Consider the following 17,399-nt stretch of genomic DNA (forward strand, 5'->3'; position numbering starts at 1 on the left):
CTGTCTGTTTTATTTGAATGAATTTTGAAAATGTTTCAGTATGCCTTCTATAATGAGAGGTGTCCATAGCACTGCTTTGTTGAGACGGTTGTGGAAAGGCTGGGGTCACTGGGCCAAGCACAGTGACGTGTGTTGGCTAACTAGCCAGCTTGCAGAAAAACTGCTTTGTTTGATGAGAAATGTCATGGTACTAGCTCTATTTTTGAGAAGGAGGACTCAGAACTGCTGAGCTTGTTTGGATCTCTTCCCTGCTTGGTTCTCTTTCTTTTTTTAAGAATAAAATATGTAATACTGACTTTGGGCTGAAGATGCTTACTTTACTCTTGGGCTAAGAATGCATTTCCTGTGCTGTCTGTGCATATTGTGAGCATGAGCCAGAGTCCAGCAGTGACTCAGAATTCTTTTGAACAGGCACCTGACTCATATGTACTGATGAACCAGCTTCCTGGGCATGGTGAGTGCTGTTCTGTGAAATAAGTGTTCTTTGGGCACAGTACACTGTATGAGCACGTGTTCCTTGTCTTGTTGTGTGCAACCATCATTTTCGGTGATCATAAATCCACGCCTGAATTGCCTCACTGTGCAAACTAACGATTACAACAAACAGTATTTTGCCATTGGATCTATGTATTGAGTGAACAGGAAGACCTGGGTTGCTTTTATGGAGCCTCAGGGTTTCTTACTCTTGTGACAGGTTGCTACTGGACACCTGGGTGATATCTTTGTCCTTGCACCAGAGTACTGCTCCTAAATGTGTCCTTTGTGGAGCTGGAGTCCTGCCACATAAAGAAGACTTGCTCAAGTTTCATGTTCAGCTTGAATATAGTGAGGTGAAGGGGAAGAGTTTATCTTAAGAAAGCTGCCCGTGTTTTGGAGGGCTTCTTAAGATTAAGCAAACTTGACTGTTAAAATATTTTAATTAGCACTTAATTAACCTGGCTGTATTTGGGAGTTTGAGAATGATTTGTTTTCTCCTCTGGCCCTGAGAAAATTTGTCTCTCTGTAGTGATTAGTAACACAAAGTAATGTCTAATGTTCATTTTTGTATCAAATACGTGGCAGAAACCACTTGTGAAAATGGCCATGGGCAGATGATTTCTTTGTGCAATTAAAAGTAGGAATATTTGTTTGTTTGTGTGCAGCTGTATATTTTGAAGAGGATAAAGAATATCGTAGGGCATAATAACAGTAAAATATCTAAAAAACAAACAAAACAACGGTGTTTTTAGTAAAGTAGAGCATGCTTACTTTTCTGATCAAGAACAAGAGAATTTTAGGTGTCAGAAGAACTTTGTAGGTATGCGGTTTCTAACAGTGAATATGAGCACGTATTTCCTAATGTTCTCTACTATCATAGAATCATAGAACAGCTTGGGTTGGGAGGGACCTTGAAGACCATCTAGTTCCAACTTGTGGTGAGGGCAGTGTTGTCAACTGCGTGCTTTCATCTTGAGTGCTTAATTTCAGTCACTTTTTTTCCAAAGTTGAAGCATGAGAACTGCATTACTAATTGTGATGATTTGCAAAATAGAAAGGTATTTATGCAATTATGTGTCTAACACAATCATCTATCTACAACTGACACCTAAATTCAATGAATGTTGTCTAGTACTTGTGAAAGATCACTTCTTCAGATGCTTACAGCTTTGCCAAATTTTAGCATTTTAGGCTGATATTTTAATATTTGAGGGTGAAAATATGTCTGTGAACTTTAGGAAAATTATTTTTGTGATCATGATTCATATGTAATGATATTTAGAATTCTTTTTTCCCATGCCTGTAAATATTAAGAAAAAACATCTAAAGAAGTTACCCTAAGAGCATACGTTAAATGCAGGGTGGAAGATGAAGCTTAGTAAATAAGAGTTAGATTTCCCTGTGTAACCTGAGTCCAGTACTTTGGGTGGAGGGAGTGGCAGAGGCATCATTCACGTACTTACTGTAGAGGATAAAAATAAATTCTGAATGCTTGAAATACTGATGGAAGGAGGAGTGTTGTGGAGGAAACATTGTTCCAGTAGTTTGAGTCTTGGTGTAGTGAGTGCACAGCTTTTCTTTAGATGTGACCTAACTAGTCCAATAATTTTTGTCAACGAGTCACTTTACTAGATGTAATAAAACCTAGATTGACATAATTACTCTCTGGTTTGTCTTTTTGGAGTACTATAGAAATAATAACAAGAAATAACTTGCAATGTCACTTTGTAATGTACAATCTGACATAGATGCTATGCTTATATCTAGATACTCCTGCAGCAGTAGTTCAGAAAAGTCTAGCTTTGCAGGCTGATGTGCATCAGCCAGCTGGAGGCAGTTGGTGGCAGAGGAGGCTGCTATGGGATCTGCCTGCTACAGGCCTTGCTGCGCCAGAGGAGCGATGGAAACAGCTTTACTGCTGCTGACTTTGTCCTTTTTCAAGCCTGCTATTTTTACAGGAGAGCCAGGATGCGAGAATGTTCAAACTTCAGGTCAGCCTGTAGGTTCTCTGTCTACGTTATTTCTTTTTTAAATCTTGGTTTATTATAATTGTGAATAAAGAAAAAAACATTGCTTGCAATTATCTATAGTTGCACTTGCTTGCATAGAAGAATCTGTCCATAAGTAAAGTCTGTCTCCCAACAAGCAAGTAAGATGGAGTCCACACTGCCTTCTGCTCAAAATGGGGGCAGCTTCAGTGACTGTCAGGTGCTGAAGTTCATTAAATAGATTTTGTTTGTGCCTCTGAGAGGAGTGGGGACGAAGGGAGGGATGTCTGATCCCCACCAGCTAAAACATCTCTCTAGCACATTGCACTTGTAGAAGTAAAACATAACTGAAGCAAATACTTGAGAAAGTCTGGAATAATAGTTCTGAGATGCTTCCGTGGTCTCTCTGCAGCACTTTTTTTTTTTTAATAGTGAAATGCAGTGGGAAGAGGAGCACGAGGTGATTTACATTGTTTATAAATCATGTCCTACTTGAAACAGCAGGGGTAGGAGTGGTGTACAGAGTACCATCCATAGGATAGGCAACCCTCAGTTCAAACCTGGCAGCTAATTGAGGAATGCTTATAGGGCTGATTAGTGGTGGAGGCAGCACAGCGCTAATGGCTTTGTGGCCATCCAGGACACCTTTGCCAGCTCTCAAATTTAGCCACCTCTGAACAGATGGCTAACAAATCTTCTGGCAGCATGGCTGTTGGCTGTCACAGGGTTGCTGAGCGTGTTGCTAAAGTGTGTGAGGGAAGTCCACCATGGAGCTCTGTTAAAATATTTTATTAAGAAGTATTGTGCATGGTGTGCATCATTGTCCCATCAGTGTGAAATAGCTAATCTGGTGGTTAAAAGAGTATTGGCTTGTTTTTGCATTCCTTCAGTTGCTCTGAACACAAGCTTATCTTCTTTGGTCTTGAACAAACATTTGAGGCTTGACAGCCTTCCATGGTAGTTGTGGAGAAACAAGGAAAAGAAATATGGGCAATGTGTTTGGCTCTGGCAATTAGGGTGGGTAGGGTCGGTTTCTGTATCATGTAGCAATTTCTGCCATACGACTGTTGCTTTTTGCCAGGAAATTGGTTTTTCAGGCCTGGTCTATTTCTTGCTTTGGCTGCAAAACCAGTGGGTTGTCCTCTAGTTGTCCTCTAATGTCATGTGTGCTTAGGAGGTGGTGCAGTCTGGCAATGGGCGGTGAAATGAGAGGTGACTGCAGCAGGCTGTGGGACCTGTGAAGACTGGTCCCCACAGTGCTGCCCAGTAGGGTGCAACAATACTAGCAAGAGGAAAAGCAGGTGCTTATCTTATAGCTGGTGTGCAGTACTTGCTGTGTTAGAAATGCTTCAGGAAAAATCCTTTTATTGTGGATTTAGGAGGTACTAAGAACAACGCAAGCCAAAGAAAGCTTTCTTTCCTTTTTTTTTTTTCCTTTTTTTTTTTTTTTTCCTCTTGCCAATGTGAACTTGCACTTTATCTGCAGTGGAGTCTGAAATCCAACATCCTACTGTATTGTGTTGACCTACAGTCAAACAACTTCCTTATTGGTCTTGATAAGAATGAAATAACCTCCTGTATTCAAAAAGCAATACAACTGGCTTCTAATTTCAAACCAATAATCTTATTTCCTAAGAAAGCTATCATGCTGTATCAGCTGAAATTATTATTGTAAGACAAAGCAGTAATTTGCTTCTACTGAGTATGGAGAATGGGAATATATTTAAGTTCCTACAAATTTCATGGAAAAATCAGCAGCTGGGTAGGAGAAAAGTGCCCAGTTAGTGCTTCCCACTGAAGAAGGGCAACTGTGTGGGGGCTCCAGTCACTTCTGCCAGGCATCAGCCACCTGGTCAGTGAGCTGGTCATGTCTTGCACCCTCTGGTCAGCCCTGTGAAAAAGAATCGTTGCCCAGATGCTGCTTGTCTGGCTTCACAGAGTAGTGGAAGTGCTAGGAGATAAGTGGGCTAAGAAGCCCAGGACATGTCTGTAGGGAAAGAGGCTTCAGGAAACATAGTTTTGAGAATGTTGTAGAGAAATTCCATATGATGTTATGGGAGAGGCTGCTAGAAAGGTACTGTTGGAGCTTCTGTTCTGCTTTGAAAAAGTGGTCAGTATGCCTTAATTGCAGTGATGTCAGCCAATTTGTGCCTGATGTACGTGCATTTTGTAAAGGAAAATGTTTATCTAGAGGTGAAGTGATAAGGAGACAATTTGAAAATATTTAATCTACTTATGAAGAGTCTTCCAAAGGAAAGATGGGCAATTAAAGAAAAATGAAGCAAATATTGCCATTAGCACTTCTTGATTGAAAGTGTATTTTCTGTGAATGACTTTACTGTTTTTGTGATGATTGTTTTTCTTATTAAGATCTAAGTTTTCTAGATTAACCTGTGCTAATTCTTTTTATTTCAGTGGGGATCTGGGGAGGGGAAAAAATTCCATTGTAGTGGATAACATAATATCTAAGTGACCATCGAAATCTGTAGCCATTTATTTTGTTTCAGATTGCTTGGCCAAGTGCTTGCTTCTTCATAGCCCTGAATTAGTGCTTTGCTATATTCGTAGTAACGTGAGTTAGAGCTAAAAGATGTGACTGTGGGCTGAAAAATGGAAGCATGCTATCTTATTAGCTAAAGCCTGAAATGGCTGCCAGCATTGAAAGCCCCTAGAATATGAGCTGGTGTTTATCCAGTAGGTAAACACTAACTTGCTGGATATATTCCTGTATTCTAGGATTTCAAAGTTGGGAAGGCTTAATTAGTTTGTTCTTCATCCATTTTGTATCATTTTGGGAATGATTAATGATTTTTCCCATTTGGTTTTACATCCCTTTTAAATCACTTTATGGCTGTCTAACTCTGTGATAGACAGCTTTCTCATGGTAATAAAACTGGTGGAAAACATTAGACACGCATGCACAGTCCCTTCCTCCCCCTCAGACTGGTAAAACGAGGTAATCAATGCAGTGTCAGATCTTAGCTTTCAGGAGGCGGTGGAGTATTTTAGGGTTTGGTGAATTAAAAAAAAAAAAAGTATTTTAATGTAACTCAAGGGCTCACAAGTGTATAGGTTGGATAGTGAATAACACCTTCATAAACGGATTTAAAAACAAGCAATTTGCTTTCGAAGTGAGCATCACAGTTGCGTAATCAAAGACAGTTTTAGAGGCCCTTGTCTAGCAAGAATATCAAAGCGGTAAGAAATGTGGCTAGTGTTGTTTTGGAGAAAAACTGAAGAAAATTGATGTAACCTTTCCATGTGATTGCTCTTTGTGGCGTCACAGTACTCCCTTGTTTGGCTTATTTGGGTAAGCATGTCTTCATAGAATGGCTCACTGGTGATGGTGAGGTGGTTTTAATGAAGAGAACAGAGAGGGGAATAAAAAGCTCTAGTAAGTCCCTACATTCTTTCAAGAACTGAGGATTTCCAAAGCAATGGCAGTTGTCCCCACTGTTCTGATTGAGCAGCACATTCACTGCTCTGACACAGCATGCAACTTTACTCTGTGATGTTCCTGTGCTTTGTGCCAAAATGCTGGCTGCTAGAACCGGTTTAAGTATGGTCTTATCCCCTGTGGCATGGAATGGGCTGGAAGCTGTTCTCCTGTGCTGGAGAGAGGGAGCTGAGACTGGGGGGTTGGTGCCGAGACTGGAGGACTCCTGTCCCATATAAGCCCATATGTGGATGGTGCTTGTCAGTCTGCTCTCCTGTGGGACTGTGTAATGACAGCACTGATGGTGGTGGTCCTTGTTGCTGCAGTCATGCTGGCAGTGAGATGATATATGAAGGGATGGCATTGATGGCAGCTTCAGGCCACCTGTGCAAGTACTTGTAAAGTTGTTCCCTTGAATAACTATAAAACAGGTGTGATTATGATCAAGAGATTATTCTGGCTTGCGGACTTACGCCTGGTGATTCCATTTAAATACGTATGTGCTTATGTTCATGAAATACGAATGCAATGGCTTTTATGAAAATTTATCTTATTTTTGAAGATGGAAGGTGTAGTTTATTTTAACTGCATACTGAAATGTGGGGAGACTAAACATAATTAAAATGCTTAACCCGGGTGAGAGTGGCTTTGTCTCATTCAGTGATCTATTTCAAACTACAAAGGACTTTAAACCTAAGAATATTGATTTCTTCAAAATGCTAACACCACTAGGAGACACTGGTTAATGATGGGGCTCACATATTTTTACAGTGGAATGACTTTCCTTGATACATGAGCGCTCTATAAACATGGCTGTAACATTCTCAGTTGGATTTTGAAGGGCATTTGCAAAATGCCATGTAATGGAGAAGTATGGTCTTAGAAGTACTGTGCTTGCTTATGCTTATTCATTATTCTGCTGGGAAAAACAAGCATGTAGTGAAGCAAGGAATCATGTGTCTAGCAGAATCTTTATTTTTCAAATTCACTTAGCAAAGAGATGAAATCAGTGAAAACTGATGAATTGTACTGGAGGAAAAGTGACCAGGAAATGCTCATCACTGAGTAATGAGAAGGCTGCTCTATCCTTATATCTACAGTGAGGGAATGTCTGCCTTTCCCTAAGGCAAGCGAACATATCACATGCTGGACATATTATGTGTCTTCATCTCTGTGCTGCAGGAAGTTGTCCTGGAGACATAGTTTTACAAGCTAAGTCAAGGTGCTGAGGTATTGAAGTTGGTTTTTGGCTGGAATTAATAATGAGTCACAAGAAACTGTAACCTCAGGTTTAAGGCAGAGCATCTAAGCAAGGGGCATTGCTAGGAAGGGATGTAAAATATTTTTCGTATCTCCTAGGCCAGCAGGGACAAGTTTAACCAAATGCAACAGAAAATCCATTCAAGACTGGGACATGTGATATTTGTGTTAAGATATTGGAAGATGGACTCAGCTCTGAAATGATGTTCCCTTTGCTCTCACTCGCTTTGGTTTCTATTTACAGATTTGTCTTTTGTAAAGTAGTTTCTTTTTGCATAGTGGAGAATGGAGTGGAAATGTAAAGGTAGAGAAATCTCTAACAGTGGAGCAGAGCTTAACAAGATTATATACAAACTGTTTTAAAATCTGTGTCATTTTTAAAGAATTATGTTTTCTAAATAGCAAAGAACAAACACTTTGAATTAGAAATCAAACTGGTAATCAAGTCACTGTGGAGTGAAAACAGGAAAAACTGGTCCTAACTTTTGCAACCTTATTAAAAACAGCCAGGAGAAATGCTTTATTGACCTCTATTACTTTACTGGTGTAAGACCAGCAAGTACAAGAAAGCACATTGTTTCTAGGCTTTCTTGTGTGGAAGGCAGAGACCAGTCAATTGATGCTCTGTGAGATGATGTCCTGGGCTGTTATTTAGAAGCTTCCTTATGTAGGTTGTTGTGGGGGAGGGAGGAGGAGTGGAGAGGGGAGATAAATGACAGGAACAAACAAACAAAAAGCTCAGAAAAACAAACAAAAAATCCCAAAACATCAGACCAAAAAACCATCTTAATCCAAACAATCTTTCTTTCAAAGGGGAAAGATGGGGGAACAAACTCAACCCTCTGTATCTTAAACTTGTTTTATTCTGTTTTAAAGGAATCTTGTGAAGTAAAGTTGTGGCTGCTTTTCTTCCCGATTACTACTGACCTGGAAGAAATAAATATTAGTTAGGCAAATTTAAAGAGACACTGCTCATGGGAAAATTGTATTGGCAATATCTTACCCTACATGAGAATGTAATTTCAGATGAACTGAAGGAATGATGCTCATCCTCTTAATTACCACAGTGTGCAAGACAGAATGTATGCACTTAAAGGTTACTGTGAGGTCTTCTGCTATAATTAGCATTGACCAAAACAGACTTTTCATTTAATCGGCTCCCTCAGAAATTATGTTCCAAGGTTAAAGGCTCACCATTTTTCAAGAAAGATGTCAATAAGGAATGAAGACAGCCCACAGTTTTTGCAGACTGCCTTATCTCTGCCATTCTTTAAAACTAGTGGGCTCAGACCCTTTAAGTTTGAAGAAGTCTGCATTCTTACTAAGACAAATCAACAGAAGCAGAATTTTAAAGATGGGAAATATTAGAATATCTCTGAAATGCTTTTGGGACTTGATTACATTTTAGTGTTGTTTTCTTAGAAGGAAACAATGCTGGAGATTCTTCCACCTCTTCATAGCTTTCCCGTAGGCTCTGTGCAAATGAGATCTGAGTGCTTTTGTTAATGAACTGAAAAATTTTAAAGTGGCTAAGGATTTGCTTTGTGGCATGGCTTGGTTTGTGTAAAATGGACAAATGTAAACATCCAAAGCGAGTCTCATTTTTTCTCTGTGGGTTCTTGTTTGTTTTTGTAACCTGGATTAAGGCGCATGATAGCTATCTGAGAATGGCAAACACAGTGAAGAGGGGGCACATTACCACTGTGTGTGGGGAATACCCTTCCTGTAGGTCCCTAGGGAGCAGCCTTGGGATGCTGAGCAGAAGTCAATCCTGTGCTCTGGTGTCCCCAGCACTGTCCAGCAGGCAGGAGCCAGGCTTGCTGCAGCCACAATGCTGTGTCCCTCTTTGCTTGCCACTGGTCAGGAAGCTTGCTTCTGCCCTTCTCTTGTTACCTGCTTCCTGTCCCCTCCTTTCATTTGCAAATTATATGACTTTGTCCACTTAAATAAGGGAATAACAGCAAGAGAGTGAGACCTGTGGGGCAGCAATTGGCCACTGTGCGACCAGTTGGTGTAGTAACTAGAGAACAAGGCCCACAGCCATCCTGATGAGCAAAGCCAGAGGAGGCTTTGCTATGGATCTCCAGAACCAAAAAGCACTGCCTTTGTGCTGCTCCCAAGAGTTCAGTGCAGCAGCTCTCAGGCTTACATCTTTCGTGTGAATGCTGAGTGCCGGCGGCCTTCCTGCAGAGCTCAAACAATAGCATTAGCACCTATGGGGCTGCTGCAAGGGGCTGAAACAGGAAAGCATGAGTACTGCTAATTATAAATCCACTGCGTGGAAAAAGCATGGTTCCTTGCACTTTCACCCTGACCATTTATATATAGACCATACCTAACTTGTCTCTGTCCAATCTGGAAGGTGTCTCAGTGATTCTTAAGTTACTGGCCTTTACTCCCATCTGATTTTCAAATTAACTGTGAGATTCAGGATGTGATAGGGAACGATCTGAAATGTTCACAATGAGCTCAGCTTTCCAACTTGCAGCAAGCTAGAAATACATATTAAGACAAAAGATGGAAATCCCACAAATGGTCCGTGAATGCCCGTGTTCTCCTCTTCAGGAAATGCGCTTTGGCTTACGCATCCCCCTCCATGCAGAGTTCCTCAGCAGCCTTGCAGAACAGTTTGACTAGGCAGCTTTGGGCAGCTTATCTTAGTGTTGTCTTTGTGCTCAGTGCTCTTAGCAATTACAGTATAAATCCCTAATTATCCTGCTTCACAACAACTTTCCTTCTCTTGCTGGAGTGATTGAAAGGGTGAAGTGAATAGAACAGAAACGTAAATCCTTGTTCTAAAGTTTGTTAAAAGTAAAGTCCTGGTGACAAACTAAAATGCATTACAGAAGAAAAATATTTTGATTATCGGTTTCCTGTGGCTACATCCTCCTGTTTTACGCTAGTGCATGCACACGCTCTTCCTTTAAATCTCAGGTGGGAATATGACTATGATGACAATTAAGGTTGCAGTGCTGAAACTGCTGTTTTGAGGATAAGTGGAAGCAAGGCAAAGTGGGCATCTAGTTTTATTTTCTCAATTCCTCTCACTGTCTGATTTTTTTTTTTTTTTTTTTTTTTTCAGTGTCCAAAACCTGTATGGAGGTCATAGAAATAGTACTGATTTTTCCAAAAGCCCAGTATTATTCTGCTACGTCCTACTGAGGGTTAAGCTGTCCTGCCCATGTCATGGGAACTGCACTCCTTGTGAGTGCATTGCAGTGAGGCTGGCAAATACCAACCAGGATTATAAAGCCTCAGTTCTGAAAGGAAAATTGCAGAGATGAGGGAGTATAGGTTGAGCAACCATGAGCTCAGAGGCAGTAGGAGAATGCATTATGCTCCTCTCAGTGCTGTTTTCCCTTGTTTCAATTGACATCAGATTCTTCACTTGAATTTGAGACTCCTAATTGCTTTGCAGTTGAGTTAAAGGACTTACTGTGTTAATAACAACAAACAAATGGAAAAAAAAATGCACAAAAGTAGATCTTGCAACTGGGGAAAGTGATTTTGTGCATGATAGATGCATTTTTAATGTTTCATCCCATTTAAGTGATTGTAGCAGAATGCAGACTTGTGTTTCTGGATGTACTGGAGATGCTCTGTGTAGAAAGAAAACAGAAATATGTTTCGTTAACAAATGATTGTACTGTTTACATAGGTAATCTCTAGTATTATGACAAAAAAAGATCTGTTAGTGTTTGTTAGGATAAAAAAAAAAAGTACTTTTCCTTATGTAATTAGAAAGGCACATGTCCCTGTTAGGGAAACAAAGTGACTACGAAACGCTTATTCTGTTGTTGATGGAAATGTCATGTTCAGCTGTGATGTGTCAAGTATGAATGCAAAAGATCTGCCATTCCACAAGAGCTGTCTACAGTATCTCCCAATGACAGTGAAGCCAAACCTATCTGCTGTGTGTCAGTCAATATTTGCAATTGTTTAGATTTCTTGATGGACGTTTATATAAATAGTGGTTCATTGTCCCTTAAGTGGATGTCATCGTCTTGAGAGACACGATCTCCCAGGGGGGAAAAAACAATTGTGGCAAACCCGTCATCACTTCATATACTGAGAGGCTCTTGTTTTCTTTTTGTTTCTCTGTGAAACTGTGCATGACACTGCTTTTTTTTTTTTTTTAATGTATTTTTTTTTTCTATTTTTTTCCTCAGTGAAGTTTAGGATGCTCACATTTTTTACATCAAATCCTTTATAGAATGCAAAAAAATGAACATGTATAGAGTATCTTTTCCAGTGCATAGTTATTAATAGAAATTAACAGTTCTCTTCCCTCCCAGTAAAATTAAAATTTTCAAGTCAAAGCTATACAGCTGAAATGTGAAGATGCTAAACATTCCAGTGAAATTCAATAACTTATTTGGATTTGGACCCATTCTTAACTGTAGTTTGCAATTTGGATATAGTGTGAAAGGGCCACTGGTGCGTTCAGCTCATCTGTAGCAGCACCCCTGACTTCTGAGATCTTTTGACAAACACTTGTCATGACAGGAGCCAGCTGTGCTCTTTGTAGCCTAGGCAGCTGGGAATCACTAGGCTATTCAGTATTGAAATTTGCTTACATAGCACAGCAATAGGTGATGTATATTTGTGTGCCAGCGTTTCTTTAGGAAAGAACAATGATTGATCAACAGCAGTGTCTTATCAACAATATCTTATGGTGCACTTCAGCAAATGTATCTTTACTTTGGTAGGTTACTGACAAGCCCTGTGCTAGAAATAAGTTGTGTGTTCTTACCCAAAAAAATGCCTTTGCTCCTCAGTGGCTTTGTAAGTCAAGTTTTACTTCTGTGTCTCGTAGTCTTAATTTTAAAATGGGTTGTATGAGGAAGCCTCTCAAAGGAGCGTATATCTACACAAGTGAACTTTATTTATAGCGGAGTGGGGTAGGTCCATCAGCAGGAAGGATGCATTTCTTCTGTAAGAAACAAATAAGAAAATCAAAACAAGGAAAAGGTTTATTTTAGCTGTGCTTACTAATTAAAGGAGATTTAAAAGACAAAAGATGGGAAGAGGTTTGTTTAACTTCAGCTTGCAACTGTTTTTCTGGCTCAGTGCTAGGAAAATCTCTTCCTGTGCCTTTGCAGTCAAGAGAGCAGGATGGGGGGGGGAGGTTGGGGTGGTAATTTTGGGGTCATTGAGGTCCTTGAAAACACTGGCATCAACCAGCAAAAAGCCAATTGCTCCCAGTGCGCAGGTGAGGAGTTGACCTTCCATTAGTCTGAAGAAGAGAGGGAAGAACAAGTATGGCAGTGAGGTGTTTTTAAATGTGTCCTGAAATAATGCTTTATATTTTTGCAATGGGCAGTTCTGGATAGAAGAGAATGAATTGTGTACTGACAAGCTTGCCTGCTGCCCTGTGACACGCAGCACCCAGTGCTGGGGCAGCAGCCCTCAGCCTTATGCTGCCCGTGCCGTGCTGCTGTGCCAGCCTCTTGCAGTGGGGAAGCTGGGCTGGCAGCTGGAAGTCTGTTGTTGTCCCATTCGACTTTCAGGACTTCAGAGATGTTGGACAATTTCATGTGCAGGCTGTGTGAGGGGAGAAATATTTGTGCTCTCTTGTTTTTCAGGAAATTCAGTTCCAAAGTGGGTGTCTTCAGTGGCAGAGGAGTACAATTTCCTCTGTTCTGGCATTTCATTTGTTGGGAAACAAAAATTACGCTACCTAATAACTGAACAGACCTTTGGGGGACAAAAATAACTAACACTGTTTTCCTTGTGCATACGTATCTGTGGATATGTGAAACTTTTCTGTGTTTAAAACTGGTTAGGAACCAATTATTAAAGAAAATTTAGAACAAAACATGTTTGTACCTTGTTTACATACAAAAGCCTCTGCAAAACAGTAGAAACTAGCAGAATAAATGGATAGAAATGAGACTAGTTGGTTAAATAGTTATAGTGATATTTGAAAGAAAGGCAGTTAGCAAATGACAGTGTGCACGCAAGACTGAGGCGTGCTGTGGTGATAGCATGACATCTGTACTGTCAGGCCAGCCATGTGATGCTGTCAGTATAGGGAAGAACACTAATGGATCCACACCATCACAGGCTGGGGATGTGCTGCCCTGGGCAGACAGCTGAGGGACAGGGGAATTAAGCTCGTTCAAGGCTATCCAGGAAGTCTGGCTGTTAGTTCCAGTGCTTATGTTCCAATAATTCATCTCCTGTTGTGATGCTGCTAAATTCTTCTAAATGCTCAATGCCTAAACAGCTGATGTACAACTGAATAGCTTCACATGTTTCCAGTGTTCAGTGAGTCAAACAGCATATTTAGAATAACTCCTGAAGAGTTTTGTTTCCAGCCCACAGTAGCAGGTGGGGCGGGAAGAGGAATTATCTGTGATGCACAGCAGCCAGGCTCTGGTGTCTGGTTAATAGTTTCAGTGCATAAATGCCCATTTCATGTATCTGTTCCTGGCTCACCTGCAAGAAATTGTATTGCCTTGAGGACTGTGCTGCAGTATCAACAGTCTTTGCAGCTGTATACTAAGGCTGTGTGGGCCTCATTTCAGAAAGCTCTCTTGTATAGAAGGTAGAATGTTAATGTATTTGAAACAGCTATGATTCAATGAAGGTCATATTAAAATGCTTTGTAAACTACAGTTACAATTTAGATTTTCTCTTCCTATTCCATTTAGTTGAATTTCCTGTTAACAGTGAGGAATCTGCGTTGTAACATGTTGGTATATGATAGGTAGGATGCACTGGTTGCTGGATCAGGGCCCTACGTGAGCCAGAGACAGATCTCTCATAAGTGGCTTTTATTAATAAATGCACTCAATGGTAATATTCCTGCACCTCAGCAGTGCTTTTTCTGTTTATTTGTTATCCCTTTTTGCCCCCCACCCCTAACATTATAGGAGTTGTCCAAGATGAGTAATCTTGAGCAATACCCTTTGCTGGTGATGCTTGGATGTTAGTAGTATTTATCTGTGGTGCAGCCTCAGGGATTGCTGTATCCACCACCCAAGGGCTTGCAAGGAATACATTAGATAATAACAAACTGCAGTGCACTGTGCTCAGAGAGCTAATGAGGTGCTTTGTTCTTCAGCATTGTTGTCTTTCATACACATATTTCATATACAGAAATGAGGAGTTCTACTGACGTGTGCATTTAAAAGGATGTGAATTTCTGATGCAAGTGTAGGTACTAGTATCTGAACCATAATGATTTCATTATGTCCTCTAGTCTGAACATCAGACTGTCTTTGGGGGAAATGGCCATTCTGAATGTAATGAATGAAATTACTGGAGGGAATTGAGGATGCCTTTTTTTAAGGGAGTGTCGCAATGATTCTATGACTAGTTGAAGGAACAAAGGTGCTAAATTCATAAAAGCACATCTGAGAATGTGCCTCTGCTTGGTGCTGGGCACCTCTATTGAGTGCTAAGGCTGCATTTCTTCAAAGTGAATGTAACCATGTGGTAAATGTGCAGGAAATATAATTATAATCTTGTCCTTCTTTTTCGTGCAGTAATGAAATCTCACTGTGCCACTCTAAAGGGCTGGTAATTTCAGACTACAGCTCTGGGAATGAATGGGGAAAATGCTCATTTAAGAAAATAATGCTTCTAATATTACCAAAATGTGATATTAGCTACTGGAAAGGTTGTATGTTGTTATCTGTGTTTAAGGATGCTATAAAGTGCTATAAAATGCACTGACGTGCCCAAATTGTCTCTGCGGTTGTATAGACTCTTACTTTATGTTCATTCTTGCTGTGTCTGATCATCTTGCAGTAGTAAACGAAGTGAAATGGAAAAGTGTTTGGCTGGTGTTCTGCTTCTCTTCTCTTAAAAGAAGGTTTTTGTAGGTGTTACAAATTTGGGATTTTTTTTTTTAACTGTATATATATACAGACTTGCATATGTTGCTATGCAGTTGTGCTGAGAGGTTAAGAGCTAAAAACTGGCATAGTTTGTGACATTTCGTGATCCAACTGATTCTCGAGATTACTTAGTGTTGTGCCCAGCTAAGCCTGATGCATCTTGTTGCTTTTGCCAGAAGAGCAACACTGTTTGTAGAGATCCTGAGCTTGGGAGCATTGCCAAGGACTACTTAATAACACAACCTGGGGTTAGTCTAACAATGATCTCCAACCCAAAAGAGAAGTTTCTATAATGTAAGACTTCCTTAATTCTTTGTGTGTCAGAGTCAAACTGGGGCTCTACTTCTTACCAGATTGCTATAGATGTTGTGGGTTTATTGATTTGAAGTAGTGTATGTCCTCACCAGCCTGTTCCTTCCCTGTATGATGGAAATGAAGTACTTATGCACTTCACGCAGTAGAGCTGTGGTAAAAGAAGAACTGCGAGTTGTCCGATGCAACTGCAGGAAATACTGTTTCTTCCTACTCTGCTGTTGTGGTGACTTTGACAGCAGTCTTCTTCCAGAAGGTAACTTAAATGCAGCATTAATAACGCCAGCAGTACCAGTGCTAGGATGCAAGGGTGGGAGATAAGGTAATAGATGGAGAGCAGGGGGATCTCTGCTTCTGGTAAATCTCTGCTCTGAAAATGAGCTGCAGAAGTTTTTAAGTACTTCTGTTGCACAGATTACCACAAGTGTGTCTAGAAAGTATTCCTTCTGCAAAAAAACTCAATGTGGATGCAGTAACAGGGAAGTAGGAGGAACAAGACTTGAAATTACTTGTCCTGCTGAGCTGTGGTGGGCTTCCAGACCACAGACTGATTGCTGGTGTGAATGGTTACTTGAAGGTGTCAAATAGTACTATTTCTTTTTCCCCTGGTATTTGGAAACATAGCTATAAGATCTCTTGAGATAAGTATGGATTAGATTAGCCAAATTCAGAACTTCAATCTGTGTATGCACTCCTTCCACAGCTGTATAAACTTTGAATGTGAGATACCTGACTTCCCTATGTCAAAAGAAGTGCTAAAGCACAGCAATCAGGGCATGCAGCAGTTAGGAATGCTAACGAGCTGAGTGCAGCTAACACAACCTACAGCCTGCAACTCCGAGTAGAAAATAGGTCTGATCAGTCGCAGGTCTGTGCTAACATGCAAGTAGGTCTCTAAATGTTACAGCATAGCATTTTTCCAGCCACTCTTTCTGACAATTTCTAATCTGCTGAACTTTTTGATGTTTTTTTTTTTTTTTTTTACACTTGGGTGCCAGCTACACAGTATTAACCTACACTGATTTTTTTTTTTTTTTCTTTCTTGTTTATTCATTTATGGCTAAATTGAATATCCTCTTCAGAGTATGAGTTTAAATATCATCTTAATGCACGAAAGCGTCTACATAATTTTCCCTCTATGTCTGTCTACTGCTACACTTGTCTGCTTTAGTTGTTCATATTCTTTGAGCAGGAAAGAAAGGGATGGATTAAGTCTTTGTTTTGTGATGTCAGTCAACCAAAGCCACTTCAGTATTTGATCTTCATGTTTTTTTCAATACCAACTTAATCTGTAGAGATGATTTCCAAGAACTGCTTTACAGACATATCTGCATGTTATTTAAAAGATTCATCCATCAATCTTAAGTGGTATTAATAATCTGAGACAGGAAACTATGTTACTAACTCCTGTGGTTCTAACATACAAATGTGATGTGTAACTGATAGTTTTAGCATAGTTTTTTTAAATTGTTTTTGTGAGGCTGTTTGTTTTAAATCCACTGATGAAGTTTATCAGAAAATGGATTAGCAGAGTTTCTAGGTAGCATACATAAATTTGGTTTTGCTGGCGTGATTAAGATGCTCTATCACATCTAACTCTTCCACTTCTTTTGCTCCCAGATGTGAGTTCTTGTCATACCCTTTGTTTCTTCTATCCACTGCAATTAGCTCAGCTAAAATAAAGTTTCTAGGATCAACCATATTTTGTTTCATGATTGTTCTAAAGAAAAATGGGAGTCTCCTTCGTTGCATGTTTGGGCACCTCAAATAAATGGCAGGTCAAATTTCTGATCTATTAGCTCTTTGTCTGCTGTGGTATGCACAGTAATCATGAAATATTCATGCAATTCCAGAAAAAAAACGCTTAGGAAGGGTTGGGAAGAAGGCAGCTTCTGAAATGTGACTGCAGTATTGTAGGGTCATTCAGCTCGCTGCTCCTAGATTCAAGTGCAGGGCAAGCCTTTCATTTAGAGATTTTGCACAAGAATTTACTTTCAGCTGTTGGACTCATTCAGTGATTACCTAAGCAAACAGTGTGCATTTTCTTTATTCTCCAGCAGATTTTCATAAATGACTTTT

The 17,399-nt window shown here is 40.1% G+C and overlaps 1 protein-coding gene across 1 annotated transcript in view; it reads left to right on the forward strand.

Annotated features, from left to right (window-relative positions):
* The first annotated feature begins 411 nt into the window (after positions 1-411).
* The window catches only part of ITGA6 (integrin subunit alpha 6), a 91,513-nt gene continuing 74,525 nt past the window's right edge, over positions 412-17,399 (forward strand). The window contains exon 1 of the mRNA XM_048953956.1: positions 412-454. The gene's annotated coding sequence lies outside the window, so the exon portion shown is untranslated. The remainder of the gene's footprint in view (positions 455-17,399) is intronic.

This window comes from Lagopus muta, chromosome 8 (assembly GCF_023343835.1).
Source record: "Lagopus muta isolate bLagMut1 chromosome 8, bLagMut1 primary, whole genome shotgun sequence".
NCBI classification, from domain to species: domain Eukaryota; kingdom Metazoa; phylum Chordata; class Aves; order Galliformes; family Phasianidae; genus Lagopus; species Lagopus muta.